Source organism: Amblyomma maculatum, chromosome 1, assembly GCF_055883805.1.
Source record: "Amblyomma maculatum isolate TAMU_Amacu chromosome 1, ASM5588380v1, whole genome shotgun sequence".
NCBI classification, from domain to species: Eukaryota; Metazoa; Arthropoda; class Arachnida; order Ixodida; family Ixodidae; genus Amblyomma; species Amblyomma maculatum.
The window spans coordinates 309326366-309347878 of record NC_139344.1 but is presented as its reverse complement, the minus strand read 5'-3'; the positions used below and the strand labels follow the sequence as shown (position 1 = coordinate 309347878).

At 46.8% G+C, this 21513-nt stretch overlaps 1 protein-coding gene across 3 annotated transcripts in view; it reads right to left on the bottom strand.

The window, feature by feature from the left end:
* LOC146207034 (cyclin-dependent kinase 14-like) overlaps window positions 1-21513 on the bottom strand; it is a 222876-nt gene that overhangs the window by 93141 nt on the left and 108222 nt on the right. The gene's annotated exons all lie outside the window — the stretch shown is intronic.

Below are 21513 nucleotides of genomic sequence, written 5' to 3'. Positions count from 1 at the left end.
AGCTTAATCCAGCCGTATCTCAGGAGCCACTCATCAGATTTTCATGAGGTTTCTTTCATATAGAAATAAATTTCTGTGTTAAAATTTCAATATTCCCTAAACTTGGGGCTACTTTTCAGCAAGGAAATTTACAAAACGCTTTGTCTTGCCCTGAGGCAACTGCCAGGAATGAATGCAAACTCCTGTCCTAAGTGATCTATGTAGACCATTGTGATATACTCCCCCAAGAAATTGGTAGCTCTTTAAATATTTGTGCTATGATCCTACCCTGAAGAATTCACACAAATATCTCAATAAAAAAAAGTTGGCACTGAAGGCCAGTCTCCCCACTTAAAGGGACCATTCAACACCCAAAATGAGGTTAAGCAAAACAAAGGAGAGAGAGAGAGAGGTATTCCATCACTAGTCACTTCATCGCAAAACTTAAGCTAGCTACATTAACAGCGAAGATATCGGCAATTACAAATGGCACTCTTCCTCTTCCCCTCCCTCATCTCAACACAGACACCAGAAAGAAAAAAAAAAACTACCAAAGCCATCTAACTAGATGAGACCTGCTCGATCCTCCTCTCCACGGGGCCCTGCGCCACACTAGTTGTTCCGGACCTCCTACTTAAGGCAACTCGCCCCACTGCAAGAACCCAGCACCTTGTGGTGGGCGATTTTAATGCCCACCATTCGGCTTGGGATTATCGGAAGAACAACCCTAAGGGTACAAAGCTGTGGCAGTCTATCCAGAACCTGGGCTTCACAATTCTTAACAATCCCCAAGAAATCACGCGGGTCGGAAAGACTGTTAGTGCAGATACCTAACCCGATCTCACATTCGCCAAAAACATTAGCGACACCTGCTGGTCCAACACAAGAAACACGCAGGGACAGAGACAAAAGAAATCTAAGCAAGCGTATAATGCAATTCGAGCACCATATCGAAGCGTACACTATAGACTTGCAAGAAAAATGGCGCCAAATCTGTGACGATATTGTTACGGGGCGGCAAGCCTGTGAACACAAGAGAACTGAGAGATGTTCGATGACCGAGAGATGACGTTTTTTAATTAATTGCGGCAGGCCTAGTGCGAGCGCCACTGCCCGCTTTTTTCTCGTCCGTATATTACCCGGGGCCACCAAGCGATCATCCTGATCGTGGACGAGGAAGTTTGCCGATGCTGATGAGTTCATGGCATGACGATGGACATGTCTGGATGGCTGAAGAAGATGAGGAAGAAGTAAACGGCTTGCTGGCACGATGATTCCCGATGAAACCTGGCTCAGGACGCTTTCAGGCCACAGGTCGCCAACACCCGATGGCAAAGGCCCAGGCACGCACCGCATGGCATGGGCAGGGGTGATGTCTTCAAGTGTAGCAGCATTTTGGGTCGTGGAATCTTTGGTCAGCACATCACATCGGGTCAGTCGGGTCACATGGTCGTCCAGTTCTCTCGTATCTTGTGGTCATGTGGGTGGCGTCTAGGGTCAGTCTCTCCTCCGTCTTGTCTTGTGGTCGGGACGGGGAATGGAGCGGAGAAACGGCAAGATCTTGTTGGGTCTGGCAGGCTGGGGACCAGCCACGCAATGCCGTCGGTGATGAGGGGTGATGACGTACCTGGCACCTCCAATAAAATGTTACGGGAACGCAGGGCTTTCCGCGTCCTCCTCTCAGTACGTTACTGAAATTGTACATGTTTCCCGGCTTAAGCGATACCAACTCATGCCTTCTGTCGCAGTTCAGTGCCGGGACGACGATTACACCGTCGGGGGTCATGTTACGAGGGACTGTTTCCGTGGTGCTGCTCGCTGCTATGACACCAGAATACCAGTTGCAGCCGTCTTGTAAATATACTGTATTGAGTCTTCACGTAACAAATATGAATGGGCAGCTAGGAAGCAAGACATGGTTCCTCCTCCGCTACTTGCTCAACCCCACACAGACAAAATGCACAGAACAAGACCAGCTCATGAAATTAATTCACGAATAATAAGGTACGAACGCTGAGCTACTCGCCGAACTGCGAACACGCTACCTGAACAAGTTGCACACATACCCCCTACCCGCGTACGAGGGTCTCCCCAATGACACCCTGGACATAGCAGATGCAGAGGTCTGGTTTGCTCTGGGTCAGCTCTCTACCACCACCACGGCAAGACCTGACAGAGTCTCGAACAAAATGCTCAGAACCACACATCTGTTGCGGCCCTGACACCTACTGGAACGAAGGAGAGATCCCTAAAAAATGGAGACATGTGCGGGTCACCTTCATCCCTAAACCGGGCAAGAAACTCTCGATCGAGAATCTGCGGCCCATCTCCTTCACGTCTTACAGCGGAAAGCTAATGCAACATGTAATCCTTAACTGCCTGCAAAATTATGTGGAAAACCACTACATACTTCCTCCAACAATGATTGGCTTTAGGGAAAACTTGTCCACACAGGACATGATGCTCCAGATTCAGAAGGACGTGCTGGACCCTGCACGCGGAACCGGGACAAATGCGGTGCTCGGGCTAGACCTGAGCAAAGCCTTTGACATCTTGCACGAGGCAATCCTCACGAATCTCTCTAAATTGGCCTCGGGAGAATAGACATCTAATTATATCCGATTATTCTTATCCGAGAGGATCGCAGAGCTCACTCTAGGTAGCCTTAAATCTGATTCCAATCCTCTGGGAAGCCGAGGCTCGCCACAAGGCTCCATGCCCTCGCCTTTACTCTTTAATCTTGCACTCATTACACTTCCTCCCCCAAACTCACTGCCGGAGCTACAGCACACTTTCTACATGTATGACATTACCCTTCGGGTAACCACGGGAAATGACGGCCAAACAAAGGATAAGCTGCAGCAGGCAGTCGACATAATTGAAACTTGCACATCTGGAGCGGGCCTTGAATGTTCATACCCGAAATCGAAACTGCTGGTTTCCACAGCCAAGCCACGTGGAAGAAACACAAACCAGACCCCGCCGACCCTCCTATTAGTATGTGTGAGAAGACTACAGGCCAGGGAGGTCCAAACCATACGCATACTGGGCATATACATACAGAACGATCGCAAAAACACTGAAACAATCAAGAGACTTATGACCACGGTCAATCGACTGTACGGCTCACTACACGAATCGCCAACAAACGACGAGGCATGAAAGAAAAAGATCTCTGTCGTTCATGGAAAGGTTGCTTGCCCTTGGAATTCACAACACACTCTCGGAGCTGTGTGAGGAACACCTTGTTTCTCAGCTTGGATGACTCACTCAAACGAACACACGAAGGGCCATCCTATACAGACTACTCATGTGCGAGCAACTTCCAGACAGGGGTACTAAAACGCTATAACTTACACACATTAGGACAGCTCTCTTCATTAAACAATTGCTTAAGAATATGCACCCCACGTACCCCGAAGGTCAACGCATGGCGAGGGCTCGTGCCCTACATGCCAGGTACGGCCGACAAGCCAATGCAGCGCACATGGATGCGGCAGAATATCGCCAAACCCCGAGATAAGCGTTTGCACTGGTCGTGGTCAATGGCAACGGTTCCCCATTGGCGGTCGCATCGATTTCAACCACCTCCTCCAAGACGGAGGAGGAAGTGGCCATAGCCTTAGCTATAGCAAGTCCGTCCGCTGGTATTATATTCAGTGATTCTATAACAGCCATTCGCAATTTCGCGAGGGGCCGTATCACATCTACCTCCCTCCACATTCTCCAAAACACCCCTGTTTGAGGTCACCGCTAGCCATGGGCTAGCGGCCATCTTGTACGTCTCTCCTGCTCTGAGCGATGAAATAAGTTTTGTAATCCAATCCAATGTCCGACCACAAACAACATGTTGAGTTCTGTGTAGCGCAAGAGGGCACAACACATGCAGGTGCATCGCACCTGGGAGGCAACGCAGATGAGCCTTGCCAGCGAACATGCTGGCATTTCTCTTTTCCAGCGTCTCGGTTTTCGACCTTCAGGACGTCGAACAATTTTTTATGTGTGTTGAAGCCATGATGTGGTGCTGAAGGAAATCACACTCATTTTGCAACCGCCGCAACTTGGGCCAATGCTGTGTGCCTTGGGGCTCAATTACGAGAGTGACCCAAAAGTTATTAGTGCTTCCCAAGAATGAAGCTCACAGAAAAGCTTGGATGAGAGCGGTTCCTCGCCAAGATTTTACGCCACCGTATACATTCTAAGGTAAGTAAATTAAACTTGACCCCTTTTGACAGCCTTAGCTTATGTACCATAAAACCCAACACAAAAAAAGAATACTTGTAAATTTAAATGCAGTTGAACAATGGTTTCAAGAGAACTGATGGTATTGTTACGAAGGGGGTAAGACGTCGGAGCGCTGAACAACAAGACGATAGGGTCGGGAGCTCAGCTGGTCAACGACAGCACGTCCGGCACGAGAGTTTTTCCAACGTCTTCCTCCTTCACTTGTGTTCTAAACTTCATCTTCTTCTGTACTGTTACATTTTCCCCCTGGGCAGACGAAGCCCCCCAGGTGAGGTAGTTATTCATTTCCACGAGAGTGACACTGCTTCATCCGGGCGACATGGGCAACTTCAGTTCTGACTGAACGCCGACCACTTGCTGTCATACGTGCTATTTGGTAGTTCACTTCACTGACGCGTTCAAGCACAACGTAAGGGCCAGCGTAATGCGCCAACATTTCCTGGCCTAAACCAAGCTTTCGGAGAGGTCGCCAAAGCCACACCAAATCTCCATGGGCGTAAGACACATGGTTATGCCGGCTATCGTACAGAGCTTTTGAACGCTCTTGCGAAGCGAGAATTCGCAAACGGGCGAGACGGCGAGCTTCCTCGGCTCGACAAAGAGTTTCCACGATGCACGGTTCATCATGGACGGAGAAAGGAAGAATGGTGTCTAGACAATACCGAGGAGGACGGGCATATAGCAGGAAGAACGGGCTGTAGCCAGTAGTCTCATGGGTTGCAGTGTTGAATGCAAACGTTATAAATGGCAGTATAGTATCCCAATTCTTGTGGTCAGATGCGATGTACATAGATAGCATGTTCGTGAGTGTGCGGTTTGTGTGCTCCGTCAAGCCGTTGGTTTGAGGGTGATATGGTGTGGAATGCCTAAAATGCGAAGCACACAAACGAAGCTCTTCCACAACATCTGCCATAAACTGGCGACCTCGGTCACTGATGATCACTCGCGGAGGTCCATGGCGGAGGATCACAGAACGGAGCAAGAACAGGGACACGTGGCGAGCGGTGGCTGAAGGAAGAGCTGCCGTTTCGCAGTAGCAGGTGAGGTAGTCTGCACAAACCACGATCCAACGATTTCCGTCGGATGACTTTGGGAAGGGACTCATTAGGTCGATTCCGATTTTCTCAAATGCGCCACATGGTGCAGTCACAGGATGCAGCAGGCCCTGTGGCGTGGACGTAGGGCGTTTGTGTCGTTGGCACTCAGTGCAGCTCGCCACATATCGCTCAGTCGTCTGGCGCATCTTTGGCCAATAAAACCGGTCGCGGGCACGATGGAGCGTTCTTGCAGAGCCCAGGTGACCGGAAGTGGGGTCGTCGTGCATGGCGCGTAAGATGCACGAGCGGTAGCTCTCGAGAACTACAAGCAGAAAATTTGTACCGGTGCTTGAGTAAGCCTTTTTGTACAAAAGGCCATCACGGAGACAAAATGGGCTGGAAGCAGTGGAATCCCGGGCCTCCGCAAGTAGGGGCTTGAGGGTTTATTTATTTATTTATAATACCCTCAGGGTACAGTTGTACGTTACAGAGGGGAGGGGCGCATACAGGATATATATATAAAACAGAAGGTTAACAAAAGCGTACAAATCTGAAAAACAAAGCAAATAAAAAAGAAGAAGGTACATGTGCAATTTAGGAAATTTAGGAAAACGGCATAGGTGTTAAAAACAACAATATAAAAATATAATAAGCAACAGTATACAATGATGTTATGCAAATAACCATACAGTAAGTTTTAAAACTAGGCAAAAAAGAAAGATTGCAGCGCGGATTTAAATTTTTGTTCTTCAGTTATACTTGTTAGTGATGCAGAGAGGTTATTCCAATCATTACAGGTGCGGGGAAGAAAGGAGTTAAAATAGGCAACTGTGTTTGTGTGCGGAATGTTTACCTTTTGACTATGGTTACTATGGTCTCTTGCACAGTCCGCAGAGCCGAGGCGTCGGGAAACTCGGGACGGAGGCGATGTAATGATCGAAATCACCAGAGTCACATTCGGTCGTAGGAAGAGGAAGACGTGAAAGACAGTCTGCATCGGCGTGCTTGCGGCCACTCTAGTATGAAACAGTGAAGTCGTACTCTTGCCGACGAAGGGCCCAGCGTGCCAGACAACCAGATGGATCACGAAGGTTGACAAGCCAACACAGGGCATGATGGTCCGTCACAACCGTGAAATGGCGTCCATATAGGTAGCACCGAAACCGCTGAACAGCGAAAACTACAGCGAGACACTCCTGCTCCGTAACAGTGTAGTTACGCTCAGGTTTGCTGAGGGAACGGCTTGCATACGCAATTACATGCTCGCCTGTTGTCGAACGTTGCACAAGCACAGCGCCAACAGCAATCCCACTTGCATCAGTGTGGACTTCAGTCGGAGCGGAGGGGTTGAAGTGCCGTAGTATGGGATGTGACGTAAGCAAGTAGGCGGAAAGACGCGTTGCAATCTGAGGTCCAGTCGAAAGGGACGTCTTTTTGTAGAAGGGATGTCAGAGGGTAGGCGACGTCGGCAAACCTTGGGATGAATCATCGAAAGTAGGAACACAGGCCCAGAAAACTGCGGAGCTCCTTTTTAGTCTGTGGTCGTTGGAATGCTGCAACTGCTGCAGTCTTCTAAGGATCTGGCCGAACTCCATCGCGGTCGACGAGATGCCCGAGTACCAGCGCTTGACGTTCACCAAAACGGCACTTTTTGGAATTCAGGACAAGGCCAGCCTTCTGTAGGCAATCTAAAACAACAGCAAGTCGCGTGTTATGTTCAGTAAAAGTCCGGCCAAAAATAACATCGTCTAAATAGCACATGCAGATTTCCCACTTAAGGCCACGAAGTATTGTGTCCATAAATCTTTCAAATGTGGCCGGCGCATTACATAGGCCGAAGGGCATGACGTTAAATTCAAATAGGCCGTCCGGCGTAACAAATGCAGTTTTTTCCTTGTCAGCAGGGTCCATCGGAATCTGCCAATAACCAGATCGCAAATCAACTGAAGTGAAATAAGACGCGGAGAAAAGGCAATCTATGGCATCATCGATGAGTGGGAGAGGATACACATCCTTTTTAGTGATGGAGTTGAGGCGACGATAGTCAATGCAGAACCTCCATGTTGCGTCTTTTTTCTTCACCAATATCACGGGAGCAGCCCAAGGACTGGAGGATTCCTGTATTACGCCCCTGTTCAACATGTCTTGGACTTGCTCGGTGATGATCTTACGCTCTGATGGTGACACACGGTACGGCTTTTGATGGATCGGATGGGCAGATCCCGTGTCAATCCTGTGGTGTGCGCGCGACAGCGGAAAACGTTGCGAGCCGTCGGACTGCGTGAAATCAAAGACGGATAGGTGCTGGGACAAGAGGTTCTTCAATATCTGTCGTTGTGAGGTGTTCAAAGATGCGCTGATCATTGGAAGAAGCTTTTCATCAGCAGGTGAGTTAGTAGCGGGGTTGTCTAGGGAAGGAGTAACGACAGCTACACAATTCGGCAGAGTTGTGCTACCTGAAGCTAGTTTGGAGCCCGCTGGAAAAACAACTGGTTCCGATGAGCAATTTATAGTCCACAGTCCGGTACGGCCCTCTTTCACGCGAACCAAACAATGAGGCACTAACGCATTTTTCTTTACGCACTGTAAATTAAGAGGCGCCACAGTAGCCTCAAAAGAGTCGTTAATAGCATGGGAGCAGGACACCTGGACACACACTGCTGAATGTGGCGGTATGACGACTTCATCACACACACACAAAACGTCTTCATAATTTGATGTCTCTTCCAAAAGTTCACGAGGAAGAGAACCACTAACACTTAGCTCTCCCGTTCGACAATCAACTGTAGCGCCGCACATACGCAGGAAGTCAATTCTCAAGATTACGTCGTGTGTAGATCGGGGCAGTACTGCAAACTCCGCCGGAAATACTGTGCCCCCCAAGGAAACTTTAACGCTGCATACCCCAACCGGATACAATAACTCTTCACTTACTCCATAAAAATTTGCAGTTTTGTCCCAAACAAACATAACTTTGTTCTTCAAAATGTTCTTAAAATCTAAACTCATTACTGAAACTGTAGCACCAGTGTCTACCAACGCCATCGTTGGCAAACCATCAACAATCACATTGACCTTGTTCTTTAACATGAACACAGACGGAGGAATAATAGGTAGCAGCGCACATTGTCCAGCGACCTCACCTCCATTGGCCGCGCTGGCTAGTTTTCCTGCGTCGGTGGTGGAGATCGGCGCCGTGGAGACAGGGAGCGGCGCACACGAAATGACGGAGGTGGTGTCACACTACGGTCAGATGCTGGCGACTGGCTGCGGTGCCCTTCGTTTTGAAAATGGCCCCTCCGGGAAGGATGTTCTGGCCGATAGTTGTCGATGTAAGGCTGGACGATGCGTCGGTTCGGTGCCGTCGGGGGATTCCGGAACGATGTGCGCCGATTGCAGTAGCGGGAAATGTGACCCGCGGCACCACACCGGTAGCACACCGGAAGAGGTCGCTCAAAAAGTGGCGTGTCAGCTGGTTCCTGCATGGTAGGCCGCAACGAATATCCGGATGGTGGTTCCAGGATGATGTAGTTGTCCGGCGGTCGGCGCGATGTAAGACTGGAGTAAGAGCGAGAATCTCTACGCTGATGGCAAGAGAATTGTTGGAAATTCTCTTCAGGTCTTGGTCGCGGAGTGTATAGGTCTTCGCGGCAGACAAAGTCGGTGACATTCGCGGACATCGGCGGGCACGCACCCCCATAGGTTGGACGAGCATATACGTCCCCTCCGAAGCCATTGGGCCGGGCAAGCTGCTCACGTCGTGACATCTCATCTCTAACAATTTCACGGATGACGCACAGGAGACTTTGAGATGGCGATTCTTCAATGCTAGCCACTGTAGTCACATTTGCGAGCCGTCCAAATTTCGGTGTAATGCGGCGAGTCTTTAGGGCCTCGAATGTTCGGCAGTGCCAGATAACGTCAGAGACCGAACTCAAGTTTTCCTTGGCAATGAGGAAGTGGTAGACATTTTCCGCAATGCCCTTGAGCAGATGGCCTACCTTATCATCTTCGGTCATCCTGCTGTCGACGGTCTTGCACAACTTGAGTATGGCCTCTATGTAGGTGGTGCAAGTTTCTCCGGCTGCCTGGGCCCTCTGAGCAAGTGTCTGCTCGGCCTGTTTCTTCTTTGCAGCTAGGTCACCGAAACATTCCTTGATAGCTTCGACAAAACTTTCCCAAGTTGTCAGGGAGTCCTCGTGGTTCTCATACCACATCAAGGCGGTTTGCGTCAAAAAAAAAGAATACATTGGCTAGTTTAGCCACTGAATCCCAGCGGTTATAGCGGCTCACACGTTCATAATGAGTGAGCCAGTCATCAACATCTTCCCCTGCTTGGCCGGCAAAGGAACGAGGCTCGCGAAACGGTAGCGTCGCATTCGTGGTGGTCGGCAGCGCATCGCGAGACGGGGGCAGAGGGTCCCGTGTTGATGTTCGGGGCTGCTCGGTAGTCTGCTGCATTCTTGTTGAAAAGGGTGGGAGACCAGCGAGGCGACGGCTCCGACGAAGCTCCAGCGATTGAGGATGCGTCTTGAGGGTAGTCGTACCCAGCACCTGACCACCAATTTGTTACGAAGGGGGTAAGACGTCGCAGCGCTGAACAACAAGACGATAGGGTCGGGAGCTCAGCTGGCAGCACGTCCGGCACGAGAGTCTTTTTCCAACGTCTTCCTCCTTCACTTGTGTTCTAAACTTGATCTTCTTCTGTACTGTTACAGTATTATAGTTTAGCTTCCTCATGCAGTTATTCAAGCGCCATTTCCATGAGCAAGACATCATATCAGCTAAACTTCAAAGGACAGTTTCTTGACCTCTTAACAGTCCGAACTGGTAATTCGCAAGTACATGCATGCAGGTGGGCAGGCTGCTGTCGACACTTCCCTTCAAGCACACTTCAAGCGTACAAAATCTACTCTTGAATATGCCAACACACACATGCTGACAAAATTAGAAGATTAGCAGTAAGAACAATGTATAGCTGGTATAAACAAAGGGACTTCCCAACAGCCATGTTACAGCAAGCAGTCCTTGAGCCATTGGCTGAAAGAGGGAAGGCTTTTTTTCACTCTCTGTATTCCCCAAATCTGGACGTTAAGCAACATGACTACTCTGAAGGAAACACAGCCAGATCTTTCACACATAAACATAGTCATGGCATCAAGCCAATGTTTGCATGTATAAATTTGCTGAAATTTTCACTTCTCCCAAAACTATACTCGATTGAAATTCCTTGCCTCAAGATTCATCTCCCCTTTATTCAATATTGTGACCTCCTATAAATCAGTCTTTATGGTTAAAAGCGATTATGATCAGCCTTACTGCATGCTTCGTTTTTGTGGCTGTGATCGTAGCATGTTCTTCCACATAATGTACTCTCTCTGTAACGTTGACTACTTGTGTTAGTGTAATAAAATGTGCAAGTCTATTTTGACTTTATATTGTTGCCGATCCCAAGGAATAGCGCTTATTAAAGGCGGTCATGCCACAGTCAATCAGTCCAATACTGGACCTTTTTATTTTATTTCCAAGATTTCAGCTCTCTATGAACATTATTTAGAAATAAGTAACTGAAGCTCCTTCCACTGGCAGCGATCGTGATGTTGAAATCCTTGATGATGTCACAGTCCTTGTGAGGATTCACAATCTCCTGCCCCCATTATAACGACCACGCGTAATTAACACGTGTGATTACGCATGGTGCAGGGAGGACAGCGAGGAGAGGGCACACTGGCGACACAGTGTTTCCCTCTTTCCTTCCGGCCTAGCCGGGGCACCTCCTTTTCCCATTCAGAGTCCAGGAGCGCGTCTGTCGCTACTCCCTTGGGTTCTTCGGTGGCTCAGCGTGCATGCACGTGGTTTATGGTTTCCGCCAGGGAGACCACCGCCGTCACCGAGAATCACCCAGTCACCGTACGCACCTAAGGCAACGGGCTGTGAGCGCGAAGCAGCGCCAGGTGAGCAAACTCTTCCTCTCACTTTCTTGGGTGTGCTTCTCATTAGGTGGTTTATTTCGCACCGTACGCAGACAAGACGTTCACTCGCTATGGCGATTCTATTTGAGTGTTATCACTTGCCGTGCAATCGAGCACAATAAACTGTTCGAGTACGTAACTCTGTTTCCTCTGGCCCGAACCCGCCGCAGTAGCGACTTCTCGCACTGCGGGTTGGGGGTCACAGCTCTGTCTGTTAGGGCTGCACGTTGGGGCTAGAAGACGACTGTAGCGTCTAGCCCCCGCCCCAGTGGCGCATTCTTTTGAGAATAACCCCATAACCTAAACCGGTCAACTGCATTACCGGCTCCAATAAGCTCTACCGTGCTCGCGCTTGCTCAAAGACCAACATTACTTCCAAAAAGCGTAATTAGCATGTTTCCAAAAACAGAGCACACACTATAGTGAAGCGCGATTTAGCTCTTGCCCACATTTCCACTGTCGGCGTGACCACCGCCACCGATAAATGGCAGCACTGCCCCCACAGCCGCGACAGCCGTGCCTTCCACTAGCTGTCCACTTCAACGGTATGGTGGATCCCTTGAGGCAGGGTCAGAAAAGCATGCTAAAATTTGTTTTTCTCCCTGGGAAAAGGAATTTCAAAAATGAATGCTGACCCATACGGTGGGAGTTTCTGCCTACAGCGACACAGCAGCTTCCGCCGGTGCGGTGCCCAGGTTCTTGTAGGCTAAGGCGTCGAATCATTTATTTTAATATAGTTGGATATAGGTCAAGAAAAAAGCGGCATCCAGCTATCAAAGGACCTTCCTCCAACCAACAGCTGCCGAGCTATACCATGACGTCACGGCCGACCGCCTTGCGCCTATGAGTAGCGCTAGGAACGTGGTTTCTTCGAGTGAGTCCATGCTGGCAAATAGTTCTTAATTCTTCGTGATTTCCAGCAAAAATACACACTTTTACTCATTTTGATCGACAGTAGTTTGCTCATCAGAGTACAGCAGGTAAAACGACGAATTCTTATAAATTTCAGCACTGTCGAGTTTTCACGAAACCGCTTCATTGTTCTGCACTTCACTGCATCAGTGGTGTCATCTCGTAGCGAGGTTACACCGCTGACGACACTAACAGACAGACGCGATAATCAGAGGCGGCTATTTTGGTAAAAGTCGGCGAGACCATGAGGGCGGAAGAACACCTTTTTTTTTTTTATTTTTTTTCCCCCGTGTGTGCCGCAACGTCACACATTTGGAGCGATGCCACTGGCTGCAGGGGGGTCCTTTGAGGGCTGTTTGCCGCTTTTTTCTCGACTTCTATCTGACTATACTAAACAGTGGGTTTGACAGTAAGGAAGTTTCCTGATCATTTACTATAACGTGTCAATTACAAAGTGCCATCCGTTGTGGCTTTGATGCAATACAATCTAGGCCTAGCAACAATTAGGGGGAAGTAGACTGCCAGAGTGCCGCCGTCCGCCGCGCTCGGGGGCAGCACCGTTCGGCAAGCTTGCAGCATCTGCTTGTTGTAAGCCTTATGAGTTGATCGCCTATTTGCATTATAAGGCTGGGGCCAGACTTGGGCCTGACAACGAGCAGCACAAATGCTGCTGCTAAGACGAGAGAGGGCACTGGACGTCTCCTGCGGCACCGTAGGGTGGTACTTGAAGACGAAACACCATCGGACGGCACTCAATACACTGCTTTTAAGACATGTTTCAGTGTACAATGTGCACATTGTTGGAGCGCGCCTTTTGTTCTCGGGCGCCGACGTGCATCAGAATCTCGCCCGCAGACACCACTATTTCCTATGTTAAATGCACTAACAGAGATTGAAAAGCTCAGTTTCTGGTAACTGCAGTTAGCGACATTGACTGCTGTTTGATCTGCCATATCAGCTTACTGTGGCTTCGCGTAAGCGCAGCTGTTAAAGCTGCTCGTACATAGAACATGCAGCAAATGACGCAGCGCCAGTTTACGTCGTCACTGGCTGCGCCGGTTGAGAGATCAGCAAATTTTTCACGAATAAATAAAAATACTAGCTTTAAAATTATCTGCAGCTCCGATGGAGTTGAAACTTTGAGGTTTAGCTGCTTGGCACATCAGGAATAAGATGCAGGGTCATTCCATGTAAAACGTCCCAGGCCCCAAAAACGACCATCACCAATCCTCTCGAAAAAATTGGGGTAATTCTCGATTGTGTGAATACTGTTTTGCCAAATTATTTTTGCAGAAAGAAGTTTTTCTCACGTAAGAGCCTTTCGAAGTTTTCGCGAATGCACAAAAGTTGCTTGCAGTTAAATATTTTTAAATCAGGTCCGAAAGCAGATACAATAAAAATTCTGTTTTATATTATCACATATGTGTTATTTAATGTAACTTCGCAACTTCCCCCACATAAGGCTTTCTTGAGTTTCTATTGGTTCAATAAAGAAGCAAAAAATTGTGCATTTTTAGTATTTTTTATCATGACTTCATTCATGTTTGTCAAAAGTTCACAATTACTGTCACTGCTCGGCACTGCCAAACTCTGCTTTCACTGCATAAGACCTAGGTGCCAGATCTCAATTTCAGAACGCTATAAACTCTAGATAAAAAGTAATGGGTGAATGATATTTTCTGGATAAAAATTGGCAGCAAAATCCCCATTTATGCTATTTCTGTTTTTTTTTTTTTTTTTTTTCACTGTAATAGCATTTTAGTAATATATATATTTGTGTGAAGAACCCAAACAGTGAACTATTTCAGGTCTTTGCCTAGACGAGAGAATTATGAGACATGAGAGGCATTCTGCATGACACCGATTCATTGTTTCGTGCATAAAACAGCTGAGCTTGTTTCGGAGTATGCAGGAGCCTGATTCTCACCAATAAGCACCAACCGTGAAGAGTCATGCTCCATCAATGCGCAGCGTCAGCATTACTCTGTCATGTACATCCTCAGTCTAACCACGCCAGCTCGAAGCAGTTTTCACATCACTTGACAGAAATGGCAGCAGGTAAGGCATCCTTGGCAGTGCTTAGAATCATTTTCAACATGGAGGCCTCACAAGCGAAGTCCCAAAAAAGGGACACATGGAGTATAGGAGACAGGATCAGGTCTCGGTACTTTGAAAATGGAAGGTGAGAGGAAAGCTGCAGTACCAAGTCCCATCGCCTACTTCTCATGAGGTACGAAGGTAAGAGGTGAGTTGATAGCCATAAATTAGGAGTTCGAACCACTCTGCAGTTCAAATGCCAGAATTGATTTTCTTCCTCACAATTGAAATTTTACCACGTGGTCTGAAAAATGCGTGCTGAATTAAAAGGGTCATAATATTCATGTACAGATAGAGATTTTCGGATATCTACAGCTGTACTGTGCCATGTTTCCGGTTTTCAGGAAAGTCAAACGTGTTTGGGGAACTGCAGAATTATTATGTGCTCATAACGACCCTATTTTTTAGACTTACATGGACACATGGCACTATGTTTCAGGAGGAGAGCTTCCCCCATGCCCTTTTGGACCGAAAAACTGCCACAAAACCATTTACTGGCAACTGTGAGTGATTTGAACAACATACAGAAGCGACTTCTTGCAGTGTGCTCTAAGCAAGCTCTCTCATGATTTGAGTTGGAGTTGAGTTGAGTGAGTCAACTTTATTGTTCGACAGAAAAGGCTCTTTTCTACCCGAGGTCCTCCCCTCTAGAGGAGAGGCGCCTTGGGGCAGGTGAGAATCCGCTTCAGATGGTGGCCAAAATCCCCTGGATCTCGGTGGCCTCTTCAGCCAGTCGAACTGCTAGTAGCTGGTGTTCTGGGGTTGGGATTTCCAGCAAAAGCCTCCCAGGCTTTTCTACTATCAATTTTGTTTGCCCTGCCTGGAGAATGCAAACACTGCCATGTTATACGGTTCAAGGTGCTCCTCTGCCCGCAAATCCTGCAGCTCTCATCTTCAAAATCTAGGAATATATATTTAAGACCGGATTTGGATAAACACCTGCTTGCAGACGCCTCCATGCAGTCATCTATTTTCCATCTAGAGTCTTGTCTTCAGGGGGTAGTTTCAAACGTTGCCTTCTATAATACTGTGTCACATATAATACGACAGCAGACGCCCTTCTCTGTTGTAGCCTTCCTCGGCATGCTCATTCAGACTTGCTCGGCAGTAGAGATCTCGAGCCAGGTTGTGAGCAGCCTTGTTGCCACTAACAGATTCGTGCGCTGGGGTCCAAATCAGATTGTCCTATCCAATTCTTTTTGTCTTAGAATTTTGAGTGCCATGGGAGATTTCCTCTCACTACCAAAATTTTGAATTGCAGTTTTACTGTCGCTCAACACATACGTAGCCTGTGTGCCGACACAAGCAAGAGCTATTGCAACCTCCACATCAATATCATCACTCTTAATCAATAGGGCCAAGATCGAGGGTGTGAAAATTTGTGATCACCACAAGCAAAATGCTTCATTGCTTGGAAATTGTACTCGGACCCATTTTCCAGGCATAAAAAATAGTGGGTCGACATAAATCACAATGACCCTTGCCGATGAAAACCTTTCACTTGGCCTAGTTCCATGAAATTTAATCTGTGAAGCGTGCAAGCGGGAAAGATATAGCACTCAAAAATAATTTTCATGTCACCAGGACAGTGAAACGAACCTAAGTTTCAGATAACCGAGTGCAGCTGTGTCGACATGAACGAATTTTGAGAGAATGCATGGGATGCCAGGTCTCGCCTATTACTGCAATAAGACCAAGAAGAAAGCAGAGACTTTGGCACCGAGGGAAAACACGATGCAATTCTTCGGAACGAGAAATTCGAGAGACAAAGAGAATCGGGGTGCAAAGTAGCATTCTGCGCACAAGGCTAAAAACACAGCCAGTCGATGAGTGAACTAGCCCCCATTAAGGCATTCTATGAAGATGACTCCTATTGCCTACCTGGCAAAAAGACACATTGTAAGGCCAGCAAAAGCGCCCGTTAATGAATCTATTTATTTATTGTACCTGGGGCATTACATGAGGGATGGGCATGACAGTTAAAGAATTATGGTTTCAATCTTTTTCTTGAAATGGATAAGGTGCAGATCGTTCCAGTTCCTAGATGATTTCACAAAAAATGATCGGAGCAGACGTTTTAGCAGGGAGAGGGTAGACGGTCTTGTGGTGGTCAATGGAGAAACAATGGGCCGACTGGAGAGACAATGAGCTGGTGACATGACTGATGCTCCTAGAGATGAATGATAAAACTTGTGAAAAAGGCACAATCTAAACATTTTTCGCAGTGATTCAAGATTAGGTAGTGAGGCTCGTGCTTTTAAAGCAGACACGCTAGTATGGTATGAGTAATCTGAATATATGAAGAGGATAGCGAGATTTTCAATTTTTTCTAGTGTTAACGATAGGTTAGCTTGATGAAGGTCCCATACTGATGAAGCGAATTCTAATTTAGGCCAGACAAAAGTTAGGTATGCTAACAATTTAATAGAAGGGGTAGCAAAACGAAGATTACGACTCAAAATCCCAAGAGTGCGATTAGCGTTATTAGCGATATTATATGTAAAGACCAATTTAGGCTATGTGTTAGGGTAATGCCTAAATACTTGCAGGTGGAAACGGGAGACACTTCAGAATGGAAAAGAACATATTTGTGAGGAATGTGGGAATGCCTGCGATGAAAAAAGATCAAGCATGTTTTAGTAATATTAAGAGACATTAACTAATCCTTACACCAAGTTTCTATTTCTACAAGATCTTTTTGAAGGATGTCAGCGTCAGCGCGGTTAGAAATCGGGCGGTAAATTACACAATCGTCAGCGAATAAACGAATGTTAGAGGTGATGTTAGACGGAAGATTGTTAATGGAAATGAGCAAGAGCAAGGGTCCAAACACGGTACCTTGGGGGACACCCGAGGTGACTGGAGAACGAGGGGAAGAGTATTTATTAGCATAGACGAATTGTTCTCTGTTAGTCAAGAAGTTTCGAAGCCATTCCATCACCAAATGGTTAAGGTTTAGGCGCGGGAGTTTAAGCAGTAATCGTTTGTGCGGAACTTTATCAAAAGCCTTTTCAAAGTCTAGTAAGAGCGCGTCAACAGAAATATTTAGGTCAAGGTTAGAACTAAGGTCGTTAATAAAAAGGGCTAGTTGAGAATCACAGGAAAGTCCTTTTATGAAGCCATGCTGGTTAGGGTGAAAAAAATTGGCCGAGACAAGAAATTTGACTATGTGTGAATAAATGACATGTTCCATTAACTTCGAGCAGACACTTGTGAGAGAAATGGGACGGTAGTTTTTATATGAAGAAGATGGACCTTTTTTTGGGGACTGGGACTATCTTACCGATTTTCCTGTCTTGCGGAAGTACACCTGATGACAAGGACTGTTCGAAAAGGTGGCATAAAAAGATACTAACAACATTTTTATTTTTTAAGACTTGAGTTTAGGCCATCAATACTAGACGAAGATGTGACTTTCAATGACTCAATTAATTTCATTATTCCGTTAACATCGAACAAAATGTCTTGCATGGCTGGGTGATCTAATACAAGGAAGTTTGGCAGTATGGTGTCGGGTTCTTTAGTAAAAACTGAGCAAAAAAAGGTGTTAAGAGTGCAACTAACATCGTGTTCTGGAATGGGGTTATTATCTTCGTCGAGTAACGTTAGTGGCATGGGGCATGTAGGGTTAATAGTGTTCCAAAACTTCTTGGGGTTGGCACGCAGCATGAATGGCAATGCTGTAGAAAAAAAGGAACATTTGGTTTGGCTGGCTAGAGTTAAGAATGCTTTTTCGGCACAATTATATTTCCTCCACGCAAAAGCGGTGTTCAAGCGTTTCGCCGATCAAAACAGTCTTTTCATTTTGTTGTTGAGGCGCTTCAACTCCTTATTAAACCACGGAGATGTTTTTTCGGTGACAGTGATAGTGGGTATGTGCTTCTTTATTAGTTCATGCATTTTGAGTTTGAAAAGTGACTAGTTGCTTTTAACTGAACGGTTTGAAAAATGTATGGCGTACTCTGCCCAAAAGTTGGAGGGCAGTGTTCATGGCTGCGTAATTGCCTTTGTCGTAGAGTGTTAGTGTTTTTTTTTTTGCTTTTTTGGGCATGATAGTTGACATGAAAATGTCGTTTGGATTACAGAGTGATCACTAAGCCCAGGCAAATGGAGTGGCAGTGAAACATTATCAGGGTGAGAAGTTAGAACGAGATCGAGAATGTTGGAAGAATGATCATTCTGCCTGGTAGGGTTTGACACTAGCTGAGACAAACCAAAGGTTAGACAAGTGTTTACAAAGTCGCTTTCGATGTTATCTTTGGATGTAGTCGAAGGGAGGTCAGACCAAGTGATGGATGGAAAGCTAAAGTTGCTATAGGGAATAATGGGAGTGTGTTGATGTGAAGCAGTTATGACGCGAAGCGCTTCATGAAAGTGGGCAACAAAGGAATCCTTGAAATCAGGAGGTCGGTAGCAAACGCCGATGATAACTGGGGGGTGAGTAGCATTGCACTAGATGAAGAGTAATTCAAGAGGAGATGAATGTTTGATCTCAGAGCAACCATATGAATGATGAGTAGCGATAAGTGCACCTCCTCCTTGTCTGTTCATCCTATCACGTCGAAAGATATTGAAATCGGGGAAAACGAAACGTATCTCAGAGTCTGCTATGGACGAGTTTAGCCATGTTTCGGTTAGGACCAATGTGCCGCATTCTGTCGTTCGTACGAAACTGTCAATGGTGTCCAGCTTAGGTAGGAGGCTACAGATGTTAGTGTAAAGAATGGACAAAGGGCGATGATCTGACTTCTGGGAAGGTTTATGTATTAGCTATGGAGTGCAGGGAACGACTTTCTTTGAAGCGTGGTCATAAGTGTAAGTGGTGCGACCGATGATGAGCTTATTGTGGCGAAGTTTAAATTTTTCCTTTTGCGATTTCCCGAATGCCACTTGCTGCTTCCTGACGAAAACTGTATGTTTAGAAAAATCTTCAGAAACACTGAAATCAGTGTTTTTTTGAGTTTGTTAGCAGAAGAAAGAACGTTTTCTTTGGTTTTGAAATGCGCGAAATTAACTATAATTGGCCTTTTTTTGTTATCATCAAACCTTCCTAATCTATGGACTCTTTCAATATCCATGGGATTCAAAGTCACATCTAGCTTGTCTTTACACAGTTCAATAACCAAACGTTCAGATTCAGCCCAAGTTTCTGGGTGTGCGTCTTTTAAGCCGAAAAATAGTAAACTGCTACGGCGTGCTCTATCTTCAGAGTCAACCAGCTTGGACATAATGGCCGATACCTCCTCCGCATTATGCTCCGCAAGCTCCCGAACATCGGAGATATCTCCCTTAATTGTAGCGAACGATGTACAATCTTCAATTTTTGTTAATCTCGATCTGATGTCACCCAGTGCTACATCGTTCTGGGTTACCACTTCACGAATTGTTTTCATCTCTTCAAGCAAAGCTGCTTGCCCAGACCGAATTTCATTTAAGGCTACCATAATAGGTTCTCGTGAAGCAGAGCGGGTGTTGGGACCGGGGTTTAATTCAATATCACCCGCCAATATAAGTAGTTGAAGGACGACACCGAGGCAATCGGAGGCAATTGCAAAACAACACTGAGGGCTCGGCAGCACAAGCAACGCCACATAACTGGTACGCCGCGGGAATAGCGAAAATTGACGATTTACCTGCACAACAAAAAGACAACGTAGGTGAGTCGCCGTGGTCATCGCTGTAGTGCTGCCGAGCCCATTAAGCGCGAGGGGCGGTGAGGCTTTCTTTAAGTAGCAAGAGCACTCAGGTGACGTTATCATGCCGGCTATCTTCATTGGGGGGAGGGTAGGCGGGTTTGGTGGCACATGCACTGTAGTCGGGCACTGTTGGAAGCCAGAGCCGGTGCAACTGTCGATGGCAGGCAAACTTGATCGTGGTCAAAGAGGGCACTGGGCAGGCTCGAGCGGGCCAGTAGGTCCGAATTCGGCAGGGGTGCCGAACCAAGCTCCGGAGTCAGCTTTCCAGGGGCAAGGGAGTGATGGCACTAGGTCAAGGAAACCGCCATCAGGCCGTCTCACGCCAGCATAACAGCCAGCCGAATGCAGAATGAAAAAAAGACTCGAATTTAAAGTGCGGATTCCCAATTCTCCCGAGTGGAAGTGGTACGCACAGTGTGCATGTGCATGAGTCATCAAAACTTCAAGTTAATGCTTCATTCTAGCGGGCTCAAGCAAACAACCGAGGAGCTATTGGCTACTACAGTACGTCATCGAGAGCAGAGACTACATTAATGCCCACAAGTAGAGCCCGAAACCCCTTGTTATGACACCAGAAGATTTTTCGGAAAAGTTCACAGATAGTTTGAATGAACTTAAAATCCACCACTTCATCAGTAAGCAGCAAGCTACCCAATTTCGAAACCTTAGGGTGAACCTAAATCAACATGAGGCCGTAATGTTGATGTACTTCACAGAAAATTACAGCTTCATAATTCAAGATGCACCACAGTTGTACCATTGGGTAAACATGCAGGCCACCATACTCCAAATTATTATTATTCCAAGGAGCAAAGCAACCCTGCAGAGGCTTTTGTGAGGCCTTTCACCATTATTTATGACTGTTTGGAACGTGATGCAGTTGCAGTATACGCTTTTCAGAATGCAGTGCTCAAAGTGGTAAAACAAGATCTACCGCGAGTAAAATAAATTCACTAATTTTTCTGATGGAGCTGCATCACAGTATAAGAACAAAAAGAACTTCTGAATCTCTGCTACCACGAAGAAGATCATAATGATTTGGCAGAATAGAATTTCTTCGCCACTTCACATGGAAAAAGTGCATGTGATGGTGCCGGCGGCACACTGAAATGTCTCGCAGCAAGAGCAAGCCTGCAGAGGCCATATCAGGATCAATCACCAGAGGGTCTGTTTGCCTGGGCAAAAAATAATGTAAAGAGAATCTGAATGCATACCGCAGAAATACAAGAACAAAGACTAGAACTGGCTTCCAGACTCGCCATGGCAATCACAGTAAAAAGAACGTGGCAGCTCCACTAGAGGCCAGCACTGTCTTGTCACCGTCGCATCAAGCACAAACATCCAGGAAATTCAAGTAAAGGAACAGACGTCAACATATAGGTTGACTTGAGGAGTTTTGCCGTATATGTACGCCGGCGGTTTCCCGTCCGGCAAGGTTTCTGCCGTACAGGTACGGTTTCAATCCTCCATTTAAAATTTAGCGCCCTAATGACGAAGCATACTCACTGGAAGGTGCTGCCACCTTCTAGGACTTACAAGAAGAACTTGAAATTTATTGCACTGCCTTCTTGCGAA